This window comes from Armigeres subalbatus, chromosome 2 (genome assembly GCF_024139115.2).
Source record: "Armigeres subalbatus isolate Guangzhou_Male chromosome 2, GZ_Asu_2, whole genome shotgun sequence".
Lineage (NCBI taxonomy): Eukaryota > Metazoa > Arthropoda > Insecta > Diptera > Culicidae > Armigeres > Armigeres subalbatus.
In genome coordinates, this window is record NC_085140.1 from 12,187,772 (window position 1) to 12,205,144 (window position 17,373).

A 17,373-nucleotide genomic window follows, 5' to 3' on the forward strand; every position below is an offset into this window, starting at 1 on the left:
AATGCTTTTTCAGCTTGCTCCATATACAGAGCACTTGAAAACGAATAGTCCTCTCACCAATACAACGACACTACGATGAATCTTCATTTGTTAACTGTATTTTATTCCATTTCGTTTGTTTTCGCCCTGCTTCCTTGAATCACTGTCACACTCACACATCCAATCATTGTGCTTCCTCAATTCCACTGAAATTCCAAATGCCGCCATTTTGTACGCTTCTAGTTTCCAAGCAGGTTTTTTCATTTTTTTTGCAAAGGTTTTCTTTTCATTTTGAAACACCCTCAACACTAATGCATCCACCCCCATTCCACCACTTTTGATATTTTTAGCCCAAAACAACTCAATAATGCGAATCAATCTTCCTTTTCACTATCCTCTAGGCAAATCAAAATTGAGCCTCCGCCATTTTATCCTCCAATAAAAATTCCAAAGAAAATGCACCTTTGAACAACTTCATTTATGTTTGCAACAATCTTGAACTTACTTTGCCGATTAAACAATACGCAACTCACTTGAGGATAACAAATTTAAATCACAAGAGAGAGTTTTCCTCGTACGCCAATGTATTGTCGTAGGTGATTCGGATTCACTTTTTGTATACGCACGCGTCCCCTCGTCTAGCAGTGTACTCTACAACTGATGATTCTTTATTTCCTGACATGAAAGGTAGGTATACACAAATACAAAGGTAGGCCATAAGTATTAAATCTAAAGGTAGGTATACACTTAACAATGTCCATGTAATAAACTGTCGGATACTACAGCATTGTTTTCATGGACGCTTGAATCACGGTCATCTTGTTGACTTTTGTTAACAACACACAGTGTATTTAGCATTGGGCGATAAAGTAAAGTGACGATTATTTTGATTGCATTTTGTTCTAAGTGAAACGTCTGTTTTTCTGTGCTTGAACTGTATATTGAATATTGTGAATACAAAACAACAATATGTTTTCTCCAACGTTTCGATCCTTATTGGATCTTTTTCAAGGATTCGAAAACAATCAAAATAATCATCGAAAAGCACTATCCCATGCTAATTCAGCAAAATGTAGTCATGTTCATGTAACTACTCTTCCGATGTTGGTTTTTCATTATAGCACCCAAATGAGTGGTATAATGGATTTTATGCAACCCATTTGAGTTGCATAATATTCATTGAAGCACCCATTTCATTAGTATGGAAAAGTAGGCTGTTTTATCACCCAAAGACGAACTGTAAACCAGGTATTCTTCTTCTTCTTATTGGCATTACATCCCTACACTGGGACAGAGCCGCCTCGCAGCTTAGTGTTCATTAAGCACTTCCACAGTTATTAACTGCAAGGTTTCTAAGCCAGGTTACCATTTTTGCATTCGTATATCATGAGGCTAACACGATGATACTTCTATGCCCAGGGAAGCCGAAACAATTTCCAATCCGAAAATTGCCTAGACCGGCACCGGGAATCGAACCCAGCCACCCAGCATGGTCTTGCTTTGTAGCCGCGCGTCTTACCGCACGACTAAGGAGGGCCCCCAGGTATTATGATCAGGAATTGCAAAAAAAAATTAAAGATCGGTTAATCTGATCTCGGTATTTGTAGTGTAACTCATTATTAAATTATGTAATATTGATTTAATCATAGAACGCAAAACAAATACCCACAGAAATTCAGCAAAGCGATTATTCGGAATTATTACGGTATTTGGAAAAGTTCTCGGTATAAATATGACAACTAAATGGAACAATCATGTGCATATGCATTCTAAAATATAATAATAAGAGTGAAAATTGTAATGCACATTGACTAACTGTCCAATTTCTAAAGTACCTACATGATAATCTCGGAAAATAATATGACTTCGCTACTTCTCCCATTTGAATCGGACTATTTCACCTCAGTGATTGAGTTCAGCACAAACGCAAAGCTCATTCGCGAGAATAGTGAAAGCCAACAGCTCCTTCTCCTCCACGTTGACGAAACCGCACCTCACTCAACACCATGTGACGTGCCGCAAGAACAGAAACTAGGTTATGGTTACAATCCGAAAGCTCCCATCTGTTGTTTTGGTTGCATCGTGTCTCGCTAATCTGCTCGAAACAACGTTCCGCCGCGGTTGTCGGCTTCGATCTCTAGCGTCACTGTTCGAAACATTGGCCAGCGTTCGGGTCCTTCCAATGAGCATGCGCCGTTTGGTCCAAATATCCCGCACGAGTCCTGTCGACGCTCAACCGGTTTCAGGTTGCATTCTCCGAAAATAAAAGTGTTTTTCTGAGTGACGAGCATGGGAGAGCCTCTCGTCTGCATATTAGTGGGAAAACGCTTTTCCGATGGTTTGTAGGAACGACTTTGGCCAGCTCACCTATCGAATTGATCAGTTTAATGTGATACCGTCGGCCCGTTCGGATGTGTTTTTCGCGGTGTCCTGTCCCAAGCGGTTCGGTTTGAAGCAGACACGGAGGGCTGTTTTCCTGCAGTATAGAAAAATCTCCTATTTCGGTTGTGGGAAACGGATTCCTGGGAACTATAACCCTGTTTTGGGGGCTTAGCGATGCCATGAGTCGGGTGTTCCGTCGGAAAACGACCGAGTAAGATTGATCCCTCGACGTCTAATGAGGCATAACGCCCTTTGAGTAGGTTCTTGGAGTGTGATTCCCAGACTGATATGCGGATCGGGAGCGGTGTGATGAAGGATTAGCGATTCTTGGGAAAGGAAAACGTGCGAATGACGGAGGTGGATGTAAGAGTGAGGGGCCCAAACTGCTTATTAGTGAAGAGTAGCCTGTCAGGTGATGTGAAGAGTGCAAATAAAGAAGCGAAATTGATGAGTTTCTAGATGGGATCTCGTTGAGAAACGTGATTGCAGGTGACGCAAAGTACCCCCCGGAGTCGTGAACCGTGAAGTGTGTCGATGCTGTGTGAAGCATGAATTTGAAGAGGAAGCGACAGAGTGAGATCCGAAGATAGAGGAGTGATACGAGGATATTCAAAAAGGGAAAACTTTCAACCGTTTTGTCTCAGCATGAAAAAGTCTAGTCGATAAACGGAGTGCTGATCCCAACCTGTCTGCTGATATTGAAAATAACCTGCTGCTAAAAATAACGGAAGGAGTGGAAAAGCTCGCTCGTCGAGACGCAAGCACGGTATTTATACTTTATGTTATTTATTACCATGGGCGTGTGAAGTGATTGATTTATTAGGAATCTATAGCTTGGGATGTTGTGGTGTTTTATTTTATTGACGAATAAGCTATCCTAGAGGAAATAAATTGTTATTACCCAAGGTTGTTTTTTTACCTAGTGCGCAGCTGTATTTCCGTACGTGGAAGGTATTTCTGTACGTCAGAGGAAACTCCATCCATTGTATCGGATCATGTCTAATGAGCCGACGTTTTAATACGGGGAAGATATGGCAGAACAGCTGACGGGTTCTCCAGGCGAAGACGGGAATCAGCTCGCGTATAGAAATACATAATAATAGACTTTCCTTGACATGGTATGTTTATCACTTACCTATGTGAAAGTTGATTGGTGACTGAACATGAAATCCCTACAGTTATTTAGGAATTTGTTCCATTATTAATCACCTGTCATAAGACGAGTTTATACAATCCCATTGAATTCCACCACGTATCTGTATCACTTCGAAATACGTATCTGTCAAGATACAATTAAGTGGTGGAATTCAATGGGATTGTATAAACTCGTCTTATGACAGGTGAAAACATTCCACTAAAAAGCTCAAAATAATTTTCTTACCATTATTAATATTATTGATCATTATATTCACAAAAGGGGTGATTTCAACTAAATTTGTGTTGTCTTTTGCTGCTAGCATCACAACTGAAAGAGTTACGAAAGTAAATTTGCTCTACAATTTATTGTTTCCTACTTTAAAATAAAACATTTTCAACTTTTGGTTAGGCGGACATGCAGTTCATTTTTCTTCCGCCTTTCATTGTTTCCATGTTTGATCAACTACTATAATTATTAACATATCATTTTATCTTTGAATTAGGCCTTTGCAAATATTAAATAAAAATTATGCCCTACTGATCCTCGACGAGCAAGAACCCCCTTCTTTCGGGATAATAAAAAAGAAATAATCAAATGAAATTTAAAAAAAACTGTAATTTGTTAAAGAACGTTTTGAAAATCATTAAAACCATCCATTTTTTTGTTCGAGAGGAAATATAATTTTTGGGCAAAAAAATCCGAGGAGGGGGAGACATAATTGTTTTTAATATTTGAATCGGCCTTATTACATTTCAATTGCCTCTGGCAGTTAATATTTTTCCACTGGTTGAATTTAATCATTTAGGAATATATGCTTTTCAACTTGAACTGAACCTAACCTACTTTGGAACGAACTTTTCGGAATCCAATATTGTTTCACCTCGCGTTTTCAAGGGCACCACTCATAACACTGAATCAACGTGCGGCTGTCATCTTCTTATTCTATGCTTGCTGAAATGCAGCAAAGCCAAAATAAAAAGATGATAATTATTCGTTGCTTCTTTGTTGAGATTAATGCCTATGAAAATGCGAGGTAGAATTATCTTGGATTCTGTATAGTTTTACCTTAATATAAAGGGTACTCAGATGATTACTATGGTTTTGTTTAAAAATTGTTTTTTTTTTATTGGTCATTTGTTCCAGTGTCTTAAAATTTGAAATTCTATGAAGTTCATTGGTGCTATATTTCGGAAGCAACTTCAGACTCAGTTTCAAAATTTTATTTTGGATCCTCCTGGTATGGAAGCAACTAGTCCTATTGGCACAGTATACTGGTCTAAAAATTCGTTTGTCAAGCAAACATTTTTTTAAAATATATTTTACACTAAGTGTACACTCTAGGATCACTCTAAAATTGAACTGCCGATAAAAGATCCAGAGACTGATAGTGTTATAAACCGATCGACTCAGTTCGACGAAATGAGATGATATATGTATGTGTGTACGAAAAATGTGGGACACTTGCGGTACTTAGCATTATCCAGTTTACTTGCAACAGGTTGCATTAGACGACAAAATGTGGTCTAGTGTTTGCTTTGTAATTAACACCAACCTGGAAATCGTCACAGTTGTCGATGCAATTAATTGTTTAGGTCAAAACATGTTTAGAGAAAAACTAAACACGCTTGTATTGCATTCAAAAATTCCTTTTTTCTTTGGTTGAAAATTTAATGAGAAACATGAAATTGTGGCCTACTCTCCAATAATCGACTCATATTATTTTCGTTCAAGTGACCAAAATTCGCAAACAGGATTTGTTTATTTTAATTTTTTGTTATGTGCTTTCAACTGAAGAGAGTCCTTAACGGAGTTGAGAAAATGGATATTTCGTTGCTGTGTTGTATAAAACCAGCAAATAGTCTTGAAAATTGCTGAGGTGGGCTTGGATTTTATCAGCATACACCCGATTCTTTTTTTACACGCGTGGGTTTTAGTTGATTACGACCTTCAGCGTTGATGAAACTATGAGTTAACCCCATGAAAAAATTCACAAAAAATCTAAGAAAATTCAGGTGGTATTTAAAAAGCTGTGAAAAATCAGGTTAACCGGGAAATTAGAAAATACCAACCGTGTAAAAAAAATATTGGGTGTATTTAAAAGATTTACATGAACTATTTAGAGGATGATGAGGTAAATGAGGTAAATGTACGATGTTTTCACCAACCAACTGTGTCAAAATACTTCGTGTTAATTTCGATACAAAAGATGTAATGTTGGATAATAAAAGTTTGACGTGTTGATCAGCGCCTGGCAGCTTAATGTCCAAGTCATTGAGATTTTTGGTAATATCTACCAGAAAAGCTGAGCCACACGACCATTCAAGATCTATCAATTTGGGCATTAGTTTCTCTTTTGTGTAAAAAATAAATATTGTAAAATTTGTCTCGAAGAGAATAAAACTTTTCAAGCCTGGTACTACGTCTTAGTCAACGAAAAGCAATAATACAGCAAATTTCCCTATTCAGTCTCCATTTCCGTCACATTATTTAGAATTGGTGGTGGAGGATTCCTCGCGTAGATAAAGCTTATTGGCTTAATGTCTAGCGTCAGTATTTAAAGAATATCGATCGTTTTCGCACATGGATTATCTTGGTGAATGATGCAATGTGCGAGGAATTATAATCATGTCACTGTGATTCTTTTTTTCTTTTCTTGGAAGTGCCAGCGATCTTTCCTATCATTGCCGATGCCGGTCCCATCAGTTGTAAGGCTACTCAAGTTTTTGAAGAAGTGTCCAAGCTCCTTCATACAGGTCTTAGCAGTTCTGCTCAAGTCTTTTCAGGTTCCACTCATTAGGATCAAAGCGGTCTATTCCTCAGTGATTTGAAGATGATCATCAAATTCTCATATGAAGACAATCACCTGCACCATAATTTAAAATCAGTATTATCATCGATTGCGAGAGAGTAGAGTTGAAGCAGCTAGCTTTTTTCACGCAACGTAGTTTTCAAATCTTCTTCATGAAATTTTACTCTTCACCGTGTTTTGAGGTAACCTAATGCTACTGAAGGAGACTTTTTCCTTAGGACACACAATGCCGTACACAACTGGACCGTACTTCATTTCCTGGCTATATGTTTGTCATAGTGAAGAGAGTTTGTTGCTTCGATAATCCACTGTTCCACCAATAATTTGAATTAATAATGGAAATTTAAATTAAATGAGACCTTATCTGTGAAGCTCTTTTAACGTTCGTTCTCTTCCTGATTCAGTCTAAATATCGTATTTTGTAGAATGCTTAATTTCGTTATTTGGTTTCAGATCATACTCCTTCAACATAGCAGAACATGCAGATCTCTCTCGAATAACCATCTAAGGGTCAAAATTTAATGAAGTTAGTTCAAAGCAACGGTATACCGGTAATCAGTTACATAGTTGTTATTTAGCAAGCAGTATTAGGTCATGGGATCTTCCTCAGCCATGTGGTAAGATGCGCGGCTACAAAGTAAGACCATGGTGAAGGTCCTCAGGATTGATTCCCAGCCTGGTCTTGGAAATATCCGAGTTGGAAATTTTGTCGACTTGAAAGTACTATCATCATCGTGTGAACACTAAGCTTCCTGGCAGTAATGTCCAAGAAAAGGATGTAATGCCAATAATAATATTAATAATAACAAGAAGATTATGAAGAAGATTCAATCATGACGTCTTGTCTTCAAAGATAAAGATGCTCCCAAACGTCACCGTCGCTAGGAGACTGCGATTCTGCCGTAGTATGGAAGAGTGCAGCGATCCGCGGTGACAGTAGCCCCGCGACAAGACTTGTCACTTAGTGATTTCGTAAACAAAGATTGAATATGTCTTACCGTCCGGTAAGAGAGGATGCTTTGTAGTGGTACACACAAAGGTGGGGCATTTTGTGTAATATTTTCAATTGATAACTCACAGGCTATGCATATACGGCTTTTTAGACTACCAAATAATACAAAGTTTGCGTTGAAAAGTAATCAGTTACTTAAGTATTGCCTTAGTAGGGGGATATACCCTCTTATCCTATCTCGCGCGTGAGTTAAATTTCATCAGAGGATCGTTCATGATTCGACTCACGATTTGAACCATTTGATTTTTTTACTTGTTCTTTTTTGATAAGTACATTGAATTAAAATTTTGACTTGAAACAATGAATAATAAACCAATTTGTGAACAAAAAATTACACTTCGATTGGGATCTGTCGTCTCTAGGATTTTTCGGTGGCCTCGATAATTTAGATTTGAGTGTGATTCTACCAACACTGTCCAGGTGGGGCGTTTTCCTGGCGTCGATGATTGTCTTCTGAAGAATCAATAAAGGGGGCCCTCCTTAGCCGTGCGGTAAGACGCGAGGCTTCAAAGCAAGACCATGCTGTAGGTGGCTGGGTTCGATTCCCGGTGCCGGCCTAGACAATTTACGGATTGGAAATTGTCTCGACTTCCCTGGACATAAAAGTATCATATTGTTAGCCTCATGATATACGAATGTAGAAATGGTAAATCTCGCAGTTAATAACTGTGGAAGTGCCTAATGAACACTGCTGCGAGGCGGCAATGTCCCAGTGGGGGATGTAATGCCAATGAAGAAGAGAAGAAGAAGAAAAAGCAATGAAAAAACTGACGTTAGTATCTTTGTTTAAAAAATCTAATAAGTCGTTTTGAAAATGTATCCTTGACTTCTTGCTCACCTGACTTGACTTAAATTTAGGAAGACTTTTTTTTTCTTGAGGTCAACTCAAAGTATCTTTAAAAACCTGAATCCGTTTATGTTTGTGACGCTTTTGCTTTTGGTGAAACATGGCTTTCTCCAGATAATGTTTTTTCTATCCACCATTTCAACATTATTCGCCTGGATCGAGGGGAAGGGCTGCTATTGGGGCACGATTGATTTTAGGAAACTTTAACTAACACGGTATGACTCAATGGTGGGGGGACTTTTCGATGACAACCTCGTTAATTTACGATTTGTGTGACTACATCAACATGATCTATTTCAATAACTGGGAAGCAACAGGTGTAACGTTTCAGGACTCAAAAGTAGAATCGATTGCTCAATCTGCTTGACTTTAATGCCATTGAAAGTTTTGAAAATTTCGCCCTTTATGCATCAGTTCATGAAAATTTCGAAATTTCGAAAATTTCGCCCTTTATGCATCAGTCCATGAGATCGTCTCACGACGGTATTTCTCGATAGAATTTGATTTCAAATGAAAATGCGTACAATTCATTTTCAAGCAGAACCGGCGGGGATACGGGTAAAATCGACACTCCGTGAGGATGAAAACGACACACCAAGTCGGGATGGAATCGAAAATTAAAACAATTTCAAATAAATTTACAACGTAATAGAAAATGTTTAATAGCAGTCTTTTAAATATTTATGCTTGAAATTCATGTTGAGGGGTCACTCACTCATAAACGATGGTTGACCAAAATTGTATATATTTATTAGGTTTGAAAGTATATGAATGTTAGTAACAAATTTACAAATTAATGTTAATATTGATCTACATTTAAATGTGAATTATTTTACAAAAATGTTCATAACAGCGATTCAAAATTAAATACGTGTGGTGCAGTAGTAGGGGGAATGACGGCTTTGGCAGGTTTTGTTCTATTATTGGCAGGGGGGTTTTTTATGACTGACAAGGCTTTGACTTTGACTTTGACTTTGCATATCAAAAAATATTGTGGCCAAATTTCATGAAATTCGGTCGACAAAAACCCCCTGCCAATAATAGAACAAAACCTGCCAAAGCCGTCTTTCCCCCTAACAACCAATGAAAATGACCAGTTTCGTAGGTGACAAGCTTCATGTTAAAAGGGGTGAAAATAGATCTCGAAAGTACAACACTAGGGAACGGATTGAGAAAAAAAACCTAATAGAAATACATAATATGATACTTTTTAAGCTCTTTTGTTTTTATGTTTGTTTTTGTTTGACTTAATATTAGGGAAAGGTGGCCGGTTGTCGGCACCCTTTTGTTTTTGGTGCATAACTTTCGCCCACACCAATGATGATATACAGTATAATCAATTTCTGACTTAGTTATACATATTGTCTGGCTCTCAGGGAAAATCCTTAAGTACGTCACACAAAAATTGGCGATTTTTGAACCCCCTTTGTCACACTTTTCGTATTAAACCTCTTAAATTTTTGTATGGCTCGTCATGCTGCTTGCCCCCTAGGCCCCCTAGGAGCGTCACGTACTTTGTGGAAGCCCCCTTATTACCTCGTTTCTCTAATACTAGAATTACATTATGCGAATGATGGGCCTAGTAAAACAGAGGTCTTTTGTGATTCGAAGGCAGGTATCGAACTTACCCCAATTGATAACATAATAATGTTGAGCTACATGTGGATGTTTATAGTTAGAAAAGTTTACTATTTTTCCACAACATATACAAAATGATATTTATTTATAAATCAGAGATGGATTACATACTGAAAATCAACAAATTATTGTGGAATAAGCTAATACACCGATACCAAAATTTGAGATAACCAGAGCCGTAGCGTGGACGCTCAGCGCCCTTGGCGAAACCTTTATTGGACGCCCCTCACTTACAAAAATAAAATATGTGCAGTATGTTTAGAGAACAGTTTGAACCTTACCTTCAACAGAAGAAGGATTTGTGCAATCAAGCCTTTGAGATTGCTCAAAAATGCTTGCTAAAATCTAGAGAATTTCTAGCATTTTATTTTTATTTTACAAATCTCTGGAAGATTTAATAAACTTACGCGAATCTCAATAAAGAATTTATTCATACCTTTTAGTTAACTGGGTTAATGAAAGTCAAATCTGAAATCCATCGATCTAAAGTCTGAGATCTGATCAGAGCTTTAAATAATCGATTTTTTTTGGTGAAGCCCATCAGCATTCTTTGACACCCTCACTTCGTACATATTCATATCCGGCTGAACATTAACAATTTCCGTTCAAATAGGGTAAAGGATGTATTTTGGACCACCCTTACGGAGGCTCTTATTTTGGACCACTAAGAGGAATTTGCACTCAGTGGTCCAAAATATGAGCCGTCGAACTGGTGGTCCAAAATACCTCCCTTACCCTATCAGTCAGTGAGTAGGTTAGATCACGTAAACTAATAAACAACTGTAAAACTGAACACTGAGGGACAATTTTAGTGCCAAAAGTCAACATAGTCAAGGCCCACGGCATACAAAAACAAGGCACTATCGACACGTACGTAAACATAAATTTTCACTGTAAACAATTGTCGTCACTGCTATCGCTATTTAGTTTGGCCTTCTTTTGCACTCGTTCATACTGCGATAGCAATCACGTCACTTTTGAACTGTCATTTTCTTTACGAGCCTACCTTGATTCTGTATACCGTGCTCAAGGCCGATTATGTTTTCTTTAAACGCAGTGACCATTCTCAGGCTTTGGTCCGATTCATGAATTAAAATCGAATTGAACTTAAAAAAGACAGTTCGGAAATTATGAAATCCCCCGCTCATAAGAATGGCTGGTGCTACCCAGCAAGATCAACAAAACATCTATCAAAAATGATTCAATACCTGTCAAAAGTAATCTTGCTCTGCGAGCAGGGTTATTTGGAAATTTTTGAACTGTCACTTTTAAGTTTAATTCAATTTTGATTCACGAATCGGACCAAAGCCTCAGTACCAATCAAATGAATGAATATGTGAAGAAGAAAACTGAGTAAGTCATTCTATGTTTTTAATTAGTCATGCGACGTTTGTCAATATTCGGCCCAAATCGCTAACAAACCAATTTGAATCTATCCAACTCAGATCAATAAATGTGAGGAGTTAGATGTTCGAAGTCCAGATCCGTTATCGGACTCATAGTCGAATGAGGAAAATCTTATTTTGGAGGGTTGATAGCCGGAATCGTGATTAGTTCTGTTTTGTGCGGTCCGAACGTAAATCAATCAGTGCGCAATCGATCGTGTTTTGATTGCTCGTTTTCTCGTGTTTTCTGGTAGAATGATTGCTCAATGATCGAAATGCTTTGTGCGGGTGAGGAAAATAATTATTTCGTCGCTTACCAAGACGACTTCTTAACCAGCTATCCTTTTTCCGTGGCGTTCACGGAGATGCAGAGGATTCCTCGATCTTTTGTAGCAGTGGGTGTCGAACTGAATTTCCTCTCCTAATCATCAATCAAACTGTGAAGACGTGGCCGGCATCGTCATTAGTCTTGAATTAATTAAACTCCAAAGCTTGTAAAGTAAGAATGGTTTTCTAATCCCAAGAAAGCTATTCAATTGGTGAGCTGTGCATATTTGTTGTTTCTCGGTTAATCACGACTAGCAACTAAGAAGTGTACAGCCAATCAAGCCAAGATAGGTTGATAGTCGGAGTCGCTATCGGACCCATTCTGATCAAGAAAAATTCATTGGACTTAAAAAACCAGCTCTAGAGTGGGTCTGTCAGTGCATTGAATACACCATTCTACATAGTGCGGATAATGAAATCTAACTCTGAAGTATGTTTACCGATAATCGAAGTCTTTATCAGACCTAGTCGGATCATCTCTGGAATATGCTGTTTGGTGGCTGAAATCGACATCAGACCCATTTGGATTGAGAAACTTCTGGACCAAAGTGGGTTGGTCGATGGTTGAAGTCACCTTCGGATGGATGATTATTATTTTAAGAAATGTAGAGGATGATAGTTGTCAGAGCTTAGACCAATCCATGAGACGAGTTGATGTGGAAGAACAGATATTTTTTGTTATGAAAACTCATATGTGAATATGTACGTTATGTGGAAGATATTGATTTGGAAAATGTATTGGAGGTAACCACTTTCCCTTCGATGGGACTCGAACCCATGACCCTACAGTACGCTAGACTGGTGCTTTAACCAACTAAGCTACGAAGGACCTCCGTCGGCCTTCGCAACCTAGAGGCTACTGAACGAGCTCGAGATTCCCAAATTGGACGCATAGTCAAATCACTCGCAATCCATTTCTCAAGCCAATACTTCCACATGTGTATAGTACACGTCCACATTAGAGGAGCGTGAGTATTTAGAATGTCTGGCGGCTCTACACATTCTTCATCAGCAACGGTACTGATCAAGTGAGGTAGGCAAATAGGCAATTACCTTTGATCTGAGCTTTTTTTTTCTCTCGTATATTTGATCGTGTGACTCTAATTTGCCACCAAAATCTTTGCAACATGTTTTAAAAATCCTAAATAATGCAAAGATAAATCATGGTAATTGATATACGTTAAACATTCAGGATGAGTGTAAAATTGAAAAAATGTAAATAGTGTAAAAATAAATAGAATCCAAATTTCGACTGTTACGCGTCCCCGCCAGTTACAAAATGGCTAGAAATACTGGAAATCGAAAGTTTATTCATTTGTGTCGGTTTTACCCACAATTTTTCTACGGCCTCACGAAACACATTGACTGGGAAAGATACACCGAGACAATCATTGGAGACGGGCATTCGGTCTGTGTTCTCCTCCGATGGAAGAATACAAGTTTATCACCGGTTGATTCAAATGAGAGCACTTAAATCACAACGTCGTCCAATATCGGGTTCTTAAACCCGTCGGTGTCCACCTTATTCCCTCTGGTGGGATAAAGAGTGTACCAAAATCTATCGAGCAAAGTCCGGTGAGTTCAAGGATTATCGAAAATTTGTTTAGCGGGATAATTATGATCGGTATGTCTCGCTTAAATGTAAGTTGAACAATTTCGTGAATGCTAGAAAACGCAGTTATTGGCACCATTTCGTTGATGATCTTTCACGCGAAACACGCTAATTTTTATCTACTCAGTAACTGAGTAAAACTGTATTGCCCTCCCTTTTTTTAACGGAAATTTTACTCAATTTCTGTCAAAAGCGGGGCTACTCAAAACTAGCAACCCTATAGCCAGAGACCGGCGCAGTGAAAAACTGTCGAAATGGCAACGTATAAAAATGCATGATATCGTGAAAATAATACTGGCAATACTTCGTATTGGAACCGCTTTTGACGGGTCGATTTAAAACAAGATGGCGTCTTCGCCGATATCTTATTCTAGTATTTCTACTCAAAACTATAAGTAGTCCTGCTTTTGACGCAAACTGTAGAAAATTTCCGTGGTAAAAGAAGCGATGGCAATATAATCTAACTCAGACACGAAGATGAAAGTTAGAGTGAACACTCTGGAAAGTCGGAGTAGAATGCGAAACGCGTCATCGATAAACGAAGATAGAGAAAGTTCTCCTCGATAGAACTTCGCATTTTGTTAAACGAAGCAGAGGCATCTGTTTGGATTGGTAGTCGTCACAAAAGTAACGTGCATGACGTATATCAAAATATCCATATCTGTTTTCTGTCAAAAATTACGTCGGAGTGTCGCCAACCGACCACCTTCACCCGACAATATCGCTCCAGAAATGGATAGAATAAAATTCAACTTCCTTAAAAACCTCCCAGGCGTCGTGTAGAGGCGCATGTTGAATTACATAATTTAATCAATTCGTGGACAGCAACTATGTTCCGGAAGTATTGGCTGATAACCCAGCCGACTTTTAATCGATTTGGGAGATTGTGGTATCAATCGGTTGACAGATTCTTCAAGATTTTGCACAACCATTAAAAACAATTACAAACACCAATATTTGCAAAAAAACAGGAATTTCACCAAGCACTGTTAAAAATTGGTAAACCAAACAATACCACCCGTACATCGCCAGCACAGACATCAAAATCGTGCGACTTACGGGTAGGGCTCTTTTATTTTTTAAGAGATGAACTACTGCGTCCGTTAAATTGAACTTTTGTAGTACTTATACCCGTGTCACTTGTTTAGTACATGTCTGTCTGCTCCATTTCTAGAAGAAATTAAGTAGTCGTTTTTTATTCAAATATTTCTCTTTATATAACTCCGCAAATGCACCACGTTCGGCTGTAATCCTCAGTTAATTCAAGACTTCACGGAGTGCGGACAGTACTGTCACCACGATGACGCTAGTGTCGAAATGGCTCTGCTTCAGCTTCCTGTAAATACAGATGGTAAGGCTTTTCTTCATCTGTGGTTTCCGCTTCAGTTTCTTGTCGCCCATGACGATGTTTTTCTGAGAATTGCTGCCGCTGGCCATTGTAGTTACCATGACAGTCATCGTCGCTGCCGTCTTTTTGGCTGCCTTTCCGCCGCCGGCTTTTGATGTTTGGTTGTTCGGTGCTGCGTTCCCGTCGTACTGCCGATTGGTCGCGAAAACCGGACCTCGGCTTGCCAGTATGTATTCGGCGGTATGTCTGCTCGCTGACTCCGCATTTCGTCATTTGTCAGTGCTGTCGAGTAAAACCAGGGTCAGGTCATTTTCTTTAAAGTGCAAATCATTATCACTTGGCGTTGGTAGTGCAAGCGCTCGTCGGAGGGAAACGTTGCAAAAAATCATTCGCATAGATGGCATCTAAAAATAATCGAGCAGCTAACGTTGGCGTCAGTAGCAGTGAAGTACAATTCAAGACAAAATTTTCAAAACGACTTATCTGCTTTTGTAAACAAAGATTCAAACGAAGATTTGACGAATCTGACAGCACTCCCACGCAAACCAACACCACCAATAGGTAGGTGAAGGTTTCCGCTACCTGTTGATGATGTTGGTTTGCGTGCGAGAGCTATCAGTTTCGTCAAATCGTCGTTTGAATCTTTGTTTACAAAAGCAGATAAGTCGTTTTGAAAATTTTGTCTTGAATTATTCCACTACATTCCGACTTTGGTCTTGCTGGTTGAAGTAATGGAAATGCGCATTATTAGAAATAAATCGATTATTGTTTGAACTGCCATTATATACATGTACAATAAATTTACTTCAAATTACAAAACACAACCGCAAAAAAAAATCATGACGTCTAATGAAAAACAAACATTTTCACCTCCTCTTCTTTTTATATAGAAAAATAAAATGGTCTGTTTTCGTATCCGTATAACTCGAAAATGGTTGGATGGATTTTCTTCATTCCTTCAGCAGAAACGTTCATTATAGTTTCCGACGGGTTCATATGATGTCTCCTTATGCAAAAATCACGATTAAAATTGAGTAAATCGTGAAAAATTGAAATAAAATTTGTATGAAATTATCGCAAGAGTAGTTCACAATCCGCATTTTGGCCTACTATGCAGGACAACGTCTGCTGGGTCAACTCAGTAGTTATTGATATAATGAATCATTAAAGTGGCTCAAAAAACATTTTTTCCATTTTTTTATGGGCTGCCCTCTTATTCGGTTCTATTTGATGTCCTGATGCTCTAGACAAAATTTCAGCCAAATCGGTCAACATTTGGGCGGTGTTAAGCTCGTTAGAAGTATACAACATGGAAAAATGTATGCAGAAACATCGAAAACCAGCGATTTTCATTTGGATGGCACAATTCACGATAAAGAACCATGGTACTCATTCAGTTCTTGTAGAATTAAATACAGAAATCTTCTCGCGGCTTTCACCATAACATTCTGTAATAAATTCTCCAAGACCTGAATGAGTATCATAGTTATCGGAAATTGTGTCGTCTAACTGCAAATCACTGTTTTTGGATGTTTCTGCATACATTTTTGCATATAAACTTCTAACGAGTTTAGCACCGCCTAAACGTTGATCGATTTGACTGATTTTTTTTTCATAGCATCAGGACATCAAATAGATCAGAATAAGAGGGCGGCCCATCAAAAAATTTGAAAAAAGTTTTTTCCATACTAACTCCATACCTATCGTACATATTTCAAATTCAAGGAGTAGTCCATCTACATTTTGTATTAAATTTTCTCATCGTGACTACATTCTCAAACTTATGATCTTCAAAAGCCAATACAAAAACAAAAAGTAATAATAACCAGCTCTGCTGTGCCATCGTTCTCCCATACGTCTTGCTCTTGTCGATAAGTTACGCCATGCTTTAACTAAGGGTTCTGCAGTTGACGCATTTTTTAGCACTTTTCTTCCTGTTTGTCGCCAAGTTTCTGCTCTTATCCTTGCCTTTGTGCAAGTGCCCAAGGCAACACCACGTCTCAGGCTTATTGCAGAAATTTTTTCCCAACAGCCAGCAAAAGTTTGCCTTTTCTCACTCTTCTCATCTTATGTGGACCAGTCCGGCCCGGTTTTGCTGGTGTATGTAGTTGGATAAGTCAAGTTCACGTAACACCCCTCCCGAAATGTGAAACTGATGTCGATGCCAAAGGACGAGGTGTGACGTATGTACGTGGAGAGCTTCTTTTCGGAAAACTTTGCCGTTGTTGAAGGCTGCTGCAACAGACCCGTTGTGACAGGAAAACTCGTTCTGTTATGACGATGATGATTTCCGGGGTTAGCCCAGCCGTAGAATACTTTATGGTTCTAATTCAGTCGTCGCACCGGGCGAAGAGGAAGTAGGGGACTTGTTTGTTGGTTGCGTTTGGCAGCAGCTCTTCGGTTTGTTGTACGCTTATGAAGGAAGTTTTTCGTAATTGGGTTTGAAGTTTAATCAATAGTTTATTCCTGATTAGTTACATCTGAAGTTACGGATATGAAGAAAACTCAATCAATTTAGACATAATTCGATGATGAATATATGATCGTATCGTTTAACGCGACAAGATATCACTTTAGACACACACAGCATATATTCTATACTAAACTACAAAAGACAAACAGAAAAATGGACAACCGGCAGGGGAAGAATAAACTACTTCTGGGAAATATATGAAACCGAAGTGAATTTATAACTTTGATCATTTCATAGCTCCAATAGCATCACTGGCTCGTCCGTACTTCATATGGCATTTCTTGTGCAGGAAATAGTGACGTGGCTGGTATTCCGCTTCTTAGCAAAAACTGCATCAAAACGTTCCACTAAAAGCCCTAAAATATCACCCCAACAATAGACCTCCAATTCGTGCTGCTGCACGGTCCTCTGGAGCAGCAGCAT

At 38.6% G+C, this 17,373-nt stretch overlaps 1 protein-coding gene across 1 annotated transcript in view; it reads left to right on the top strand.

The window, feature by feature from the left end:
• Positions 1 to 2,382: 2,382 nt before the first annotated feature.
• LOC134217770 (acid sphingomyelinase-like phosphodiesterase 3b) overlaps positions 2,383 to 17,373 on the top strand; it is a 352,324-nt gene continuing 337,333 nt past the window's right edge. Inside the window, exon 1 of the mRNA XM_062696588.1 lies at positions 2,383 to 3,127. The gene's annotated coding sequence lies outside the window, so the exon portion shown is untranslated. The remainder of the gene's footprint in view (positions 3,128 to 17,373) is intronic.